Below are 7,460 nucleotides of genomic sequence, written 5' to 3'. Positions count from 1 at the left end.
GGGAGAGAGAGAGGGAGAGAGAGAGAGGGAGAGAGAGGGAGAGAGGGAGAGAGAGGGAGAGAGGGAGAGAGAGGGAGAGAGGGAGAGAGAGAGAGGGAGAGAGGGAGAGAGAGAGAGGGAGAGAGGGAGAGAGAGGGAGAGAGGAGGAGGGGGAGAGAGAGAGAGAGAGAGAGAGACCACATCCTCAATTCCTTTACAGTATATTGTTACACATGTTCTATTTTATTATTAGATATTGTTGTTAATCTCTTACTGTGCCTCATTTATAAATTAGGCTTTATCATAGGTGTGTGTACATAGGAGAAAACAGCACATCTAGGGTTTGGTACTATCTGTGGCTTCAGGTATCCACTGGGGGTCTTGGGCCATATCCCTGTGGATAAGGGAGGACCTGTGTATATGGCATTCTGGAAAAGGCAAATCTATGGAGACAGTAAGAAGATCAGAGGCTGCCAGGGATTGAGTGGGGAGGGAGGGATGAATAGGCAGTGCACAGAGATTTTTAGGGCAGCAAAACTGTTCTTTTTTTTTTTTTTTAGATGGAGTTTTGCTCTTGTCAAGGCTGGAGTCCAGTGGCAAGATCTCAGCACACCGCAAACTCTGCCTCCTGGCTTCAAATGATTCTCCTGCCTCAGCCTCCTGAGTAGTTGGGATTACAGGTGCCCACCACCACACCCAGCTAATTTTTAATAGAGATAGGGTTTCACCATGTTGGCCTCAGGTGATCCACCCGCCTTGGCCTCCCAAAGTGCTGGGATTACAGGATTGAGCACGCCTGGCCCAAAACTGTTCTATGTGATATTATGATGGTGAATAAATGGCATTCCACATTTATCATTTGTGTCGTAGAACGTACAACATGAATAGTGGAGGTGAAGGTTAGCTCTGGACTTTGGGTGCTCACCATGTGTCAATGTTGGCTCTTCGATGACGACAAATGGACCACCCTGGTGTAGGATGCTAGCAGCAGGGGACGTTGTGTAGGTGTGGCAGCAGGTGAAATATGGTAATTTTCTATACGTTCAACTCAATTTTGCTGTGAACCTAAAACTGCCCTAAAACATAGTCTGTTTTCTAAAATAGGTCCAAAAATAGACGGTTATAAATCTAACAAAATATGTACAGAATGTGCATGTTATAAATACAAAACACTGATGAAAGGAATCAAAAAGTACCTAAATAAGTGGAGAGAGATCGTGCATTCATGGATTTGAACACACAAAATAATAAAGACCTAAACTTCCCCAAAACTGATGTGCAGATTTAATGGGATTCCAACAACAATCTTAGCAGGATTTTTTGGTAGATATTCACAAGCTGCTTATGAAATTTATGAGGAAACACAAAAGAAAATAGAATAGCCTCAAGGATCTAGAACTAGAAATACCATTTGACCCAGCCATCCCATTACTGGGTATATACCCAAAGGAATATAAATCATGCTGCTATAAAGACACATGCACACGTATGTTTATTGTGGCACTATTCACAATAGCAAAGACTTGGAACAAACCCAAATGTCCATCAATGACAGACTGGATTAAGAAAATGTGGCACATATACACCATGGAATACTATGCAGCTATAAAAAAGGATGAGTTCATGTCCTTTGTAGGGACATGGATGAAGCTGGAAACCATCATTCTCAGCAAACTATCGCAAGGACAGAAAACCAAACACCGCATGTTTTCACTCATAGGTGGCAATTGAACAATGAGAACACTTGGACACAGGAAGGGGAACATCACACACTGGGGCCTGTCGTAGGGTGGGGGAAGGGGGGAGGGATGGCATCAGGAGATATACTTAATCTAAATGACGAGTTAACGGGTGCAGCACACCAACATGGCACATGTATACATATGTAACAAACCTGCACATTGTGCACATGTACCCTAGAATATAAAGTATAATAAAAAAAATTTTAAAAAGAAGAGAGAATAGTCAAAACAATTTTGAAAAAAGAAATATAGTTGGAAGAATGACATTAGCTGACTTTGAGACATTCTATAAAGTGACAGCAATGTAGACAGTGTGGTATGGGCAGAGGGGTAGAGACACAGATCAAGGGAAAAGCACTGAGTTGAGATGTCACTCGCACAAATAAGACGGCGCTAATTTATGACAAAGGGGCAAAGACAACTAAATGGAGAAGTGTCTGCTGCAATCACAAAATACCTGTGACTGGGTATTTTACAAACAATAGAAGTTCATTTCCCACAGTTTTGGAGGCTGGACGTCCCCAGATCAAGGTGCCAGTATTCTGCATCTGGTGGGGGCTCTTTGCTGTGTCCTTTTGGTGGAAAACCGAAAGGGCAAAAAGGGCCAAAGCTCATCCCCTCCAGCCCTTTAATGAGGCACTAATCTATTCCTAAGAGCAGAGCCCTGGCTTGATCACTTCCCAAGAGACCTCACCTCTTAGTAACACCATAACAGGGGTTAAGTTACAGCCCATGAATTTTGGGGAATGCATTCATACCAGGGCGTGAAAGGAGAACCGTTTCCAAAAAAATGGCATTGGAACAATTGAACCGCCGTAGACAAAACGAAAACAAAACCTCAACCTCAACCTCATACTTTATATAAAATTAACTCTATGCCCATCATAGACCTAAATGTTGAATATAAAACAATAAAACATTTGGAATAAAACAGGAGAAAGTCTTAGTGACCTTGAATATAAAAACACACTGTGTAAGAAATAATAATGTGAGTGAAATTTGGTGTCCTTTTAAGATGAAAGGTCATATCATAAGGAGAGAGACACACTTGGCAGTGCTTGTGGTTGCTGGTGGAGGACAAAGTGAGTCCTTATTTAGAAGGGACAGTTTTTTTTTCTGTACCATTTTCTTCATTGAACATTTAGTCCTTTGAAAGCTTGTGACTATCTTATGTTCAAATGTTATGAAATAATAAAGTCACAGGGCAGTCCCACTGCAGTGTGACAATGAGGGGAACTCCAGAGATCCACTTCCATGTGAAAGTGGTGAAGATTTTAAAAACAAAAACAAACAACCCCCCACCCCCAACATCCATTTAAAGCATCTGCAAATGGCCCTGTAGCCATTTCAAATAGAGAAACATTTATTCAAGAAAATTGACTAAAGCTTAGTGAGAACTGTGTAAGTCTGTGGTATCTGAGCCAATGCGTGTGCCCTCTCCCAGCCCAGTGAGACAGAAGCTCCACTCCAGGCTGTACAGCCAGGAATGCAAGACTATCTCTCCTCCAGCTTCTGTAATTGCCCGACAGGTTCTTCCTGCCCGCTGCACAGACAAAACCAATTTGCTGAGAACATGGCATTGCAGTAAATGAAAGGTTTAATTAACACAAGGCCTGCCAGGTGGAAGAACTGGAATGATCACTCAAACCCGTCTCCCTGAAGGCTTGAAGGTTAGGGTTTTTCCAGGACAGTTTGGTGAGTGGGGGGCTGGGGAATGGGTGCTGCTCATTGGTTGGGGGGGCAATCACAGGGGTGTGGAAAATGGTCCTTGTGCACTGAATCCGCCTCTGGGTGGATAATAACCCCAAACTGAAAGCAACCCAGACATCCTTCAACGGGTGAACGGTTAAACAAGTCATGAGTCACGAGTCTGAGTGGGGTCAGTTGGAAAACCATCTCAAAAGACCAATCTTACATTCTACCACAGTGATATTATCTGTGGGAGCAACTGGGGAAGCCACAAATCTTGTGATCTCTGGACAAAGGACTCTTGAGCAGACGGGGATTATAGACACTATGCCTACATTTTAGCAGAACTCATGCCTTCCCGTAATTCTAACCTTGTGGTCTTTCATTAGTCCTATAAAGGCAGTTTCAGCTCCCAAAAGAGGAGGGGATTCGTTTTGTGAAGGGATCGTTATCATCCTTGCTTCCAAGTTAAACTATAAACTAAATTCCTCCCATGGATAGAATAGAGGCAGGAGGCAGACAAATCCTAGGCAGATGGGGGTGGGTCCCCCAGTGAAACCTCACCTTCAAGCCAAAACATCCTGAAACCTGCAGCCCAGAGTGAAAACTTCTATTCTTGTTTGCCTGCTCTCTCCGGATTGGTTCATTTTGAATAATGCCTTTTAACCAATCAAATGTTGCCCTTTCCAGTACTACCTATGGCCTGGCCCGCCCCCATCCTGGGCCTATAAAGACTCCAGACTGATTTGGTAGAGAGAGAGAGGAGGCTTGACTTCAAGGAAGAGACCTCCTGACTTTGGGGAAGACGACCTGCCCTTCCTGTCCCATTTCCAGTTCCCCTCTCTGCTGAGAGCTGTTTTCATTGCTAAGTAAAAGTCTCCACTTTCACCATCCTTCAATCACCAGCATGACCTCATTCTTCTTGGATGCTGGACAAGAGCTCAGGACCCACTGAGTGCAGGTACCTAGAAAGGCTGTCACACTGGCTCTGTGCTCTCGCCAGCAGAGGGCAGCTGCCGCACGCGATGGGACCAGGGGCCGACCGAGCTGCTAACACATTGCCATCCATTGGGATGTGGATGGTGGAACTAAAAGAGCTGATTAGAGCACTAACACCCCCTCTGGGGCTTCGGGGTTGCGGGCACCCTTGTCTGCCCACTGCCATGTTCTCCTCGAGGTGACATACCTGGTCTGGCTGTGGGCCCCACGTGGAGCTTGCTCCTGTGTCAGCACTCAGAGTGGCTGGCCAGATCCCACACTTGCTCGCTCATGCACTCCCTCCCGCAAGGGGCTGAGCATGCTGGGCCAAGTAGACGAGGAGCCTCTGCTGTGAGTCCAGCAAAGAGGCTGAGAAAAAATCTTGCATCAGTTAGCTTGGCCTGTGCCCAGGAATGGGCAAGGACAACCAGCCTGTGAAGCCAGAAGCAAGATGGAGTCAGCCATGCTAGACCTCTTTCGCTGTCAAAAGGTAGTTTCACTTCCAGTTGGTGGGGATCTCTTCCTGTGAGGGTCAGTGTGCCAGCATCCTGCCCCCAGCTACCTGTTTCTCAGGCTGAATTCTGAGTGAGTGTGTCTGAGAGGTGAGGGTCCCTTCTTCTACTCAGCCTCAGGTCTCACTCATGCAGCAAAGGCTGCCCTGGGTTCATCGTGCTGAGAATCCTGGGTCTCTGGTCACCTTTTCTCCAGCTTATGGGAGGGGTTCATGCTGAGAGAGGCAAGCTGAGGACACCTGGAGCTGCTGCCCATCACTCAAGCGTCCAGCTTCTAAAGTAGGCATGACACCAGTGAGCCAAGATCCCTGCCGTCAGTTCCAGAGCTGTGGCTGAGAGATTTTGTCCAGGCAGAGTGGCAGGATGTAGAACAGAGGATCTCCTAGTCTCTCCCAAAAGGAACTGACTTCATTTGCAACAGTGTATGAAGTTCAAACCTAAGGGTGCTCTCAGAGTCAGTGGAGGTTGTGGTGAAGGGCAACTGGGAGAAGACTGATAGATTCATTAGGGACATAGCCTAACTCTAAGATGGCTAGTTTTCTGGAGAGAAATGGAGAAAGAGAGAGCTGGGAAGAGACTTTCTGGGTTAGTAAGAAATCTCAAGCACTGGCCTTTCCTTTCAAAGGAGTCAGAATTTGGTTGGATTAGTCTGTGAAGCAATTTATTCCCTAGAGTGATGTCAAAAACAATCGAGCAACCAGCTTGCAATGACGAGTTTAGCAGCTGGGTTTGGTCAGGGAAAGGGATGAAGAGAGCCTTCCCACACCCCCGTCATATCAAGGTGGATCTGCCCACTACTTCTCCGGGGAAACAGACTTTACTGCAGTATTCCAGTCATTGCAGCTTTCACCTAAAAGCTTTCACACAATTGCTTTGGGCTATTTGTAATAGCCCCACACTGAAAATCCAGGCGTCCTTCAATGGGCGAACAGTTAAATAAGTTGGGGCTCATTCAGCTTATGGAATATGTTTAGCAACAAAAAGGAATGAACTATTGATACGTACAACAGCCTGCTAATCTCCAGAGAATCATGCTGAATGAAAAATAAAAAGCCAATTCAAAAGGTTACATGCTGTTTTATTTCAGTTATATAACATCCTTGAAATGAAAACTTACAGAAATGAAAAACCAATTAGTGTCTCCTAGGGTTTACCACCCAGGGTTCCTGTAGTGATGGATGTGGTCTGTGTTTTGAAAATATCGATGCCAATATTCTGATTGTGATATTGTTCTATAGTTTTGCGAGGTGTTACCATTGAGGGAACTGGATAAAGGGTTCATGATATTCTATTATTTCTTACAACTGCATGCAAACCTACAATAATCTCAAAATAAAAAGATTAATATATAAAAAAAGAATTAGGATACTTCTGCTTTGGGTCAAGGTAGAACAACAGAGAATAAATTTACACTTGCAAATGTAAAACAACGACAACAAAACCAAGACAAAAACATTATTCTCCAGAGGTAGACAACAGACAAGCAAGGACTGCGAGGTGAGCCCTGGGACATGAGCCCTTCAGTGGCCCCAGGTTTCAGCCCTGAGAGTGTTTCCAGGTCATGGTGCACGGAGAGGAGACCCTAGGGAAGCTCAGTGTATTCCTTGAGTTGAGCATTTGTGAAGACCAAGGCAGCCCGAGGTCACAGGGCAGAGCATCGGAGAGTGGAGAGCTGCACAGGGAGCTGGGAGACATGCGGAGGGTCCCTCCTGAGTCCTCAGCAGGGCACCGAACGGCACATGCCTGGGAGAGAACTACCCGGAGCCAGGGAAAGAACCAGCAGAGAGGACCAAAGGGAACTGTGCTAGGTGCGCACACAGGGCTGGGGACAGTGACTGACCCCAGCAGAAAGGCTGGAAAGTTCCACAATTCGTGGGGCACGTGGGTAGAATATTGAGAAGGGTCTTGTCTCAGCAGTGGAGAATAAATAACTTTCTACTAAGAATCTTCCCTCCATGATTGCTAGTGCATGCAGATGGAAACTAAATAAGAACACAAGGCCATGTGCAGTGGTTCACTCCTGTAATCCCAGCACTCTGGGAGGCCGAGGCAGGCAGATCACGAGGTCAGGAGATCGAGACCATCCTGGCTAACACGGTGAAACCCCGTCTCTACTAAAAATACAAAAAATTAGCTGGGCGTGGTGGCAGGCGCCTGTAGTCCCAGCTACTCAGGAGGCTGAGGCAGGAGAATGGTGTGAACCCGGGGGGCAGAGCTTGCAGTGAGCCGAGATCGCGCCACTGTACTCCAGCCTGGGCAACAGGGCGAGCCTCCGTCTCAAAAAAAAAAAAAGAACACAGAAGATTTGAACAACGCTCTAAAGCAGCAGGATGTAGTCAGCATTTAGAGGTCACTCCACGCAATAACAGCAGAATACACACTCTCTTCAAGTGCACAGGGAACATTTACCAACATAGACCATATTCTGGGCCAGAAAAAAAGTCTCAACAAATTTTAGGAGGTCCAAGTCCCACAGAGTATATTATCTGACCCTATGGAATTCAATCCCACATATTTGGAAACTAAATAGCATACTGCTAAGTAATCCACAGGCCAAAGA

This window comes from Hylobates moloch, unplaced genomic scaffold (assembly GCF_009828535.3).
Source record: "Hylobates moloch isolate HMO894 unplaced genomic scaffold, HMol_V3 SCAFFOLD_5, whole genome shotgun sequence".
NCBI lineage: Eukaryota > Metazoa > Chordata > Mammalia > Primates > Hylobatidae > Hylobates > Hylobates moloch.
The sequence above is the reverse complement of the archived record's forward strand: the minus strand, read 5'-3'. Positions refer to the sequence as shown.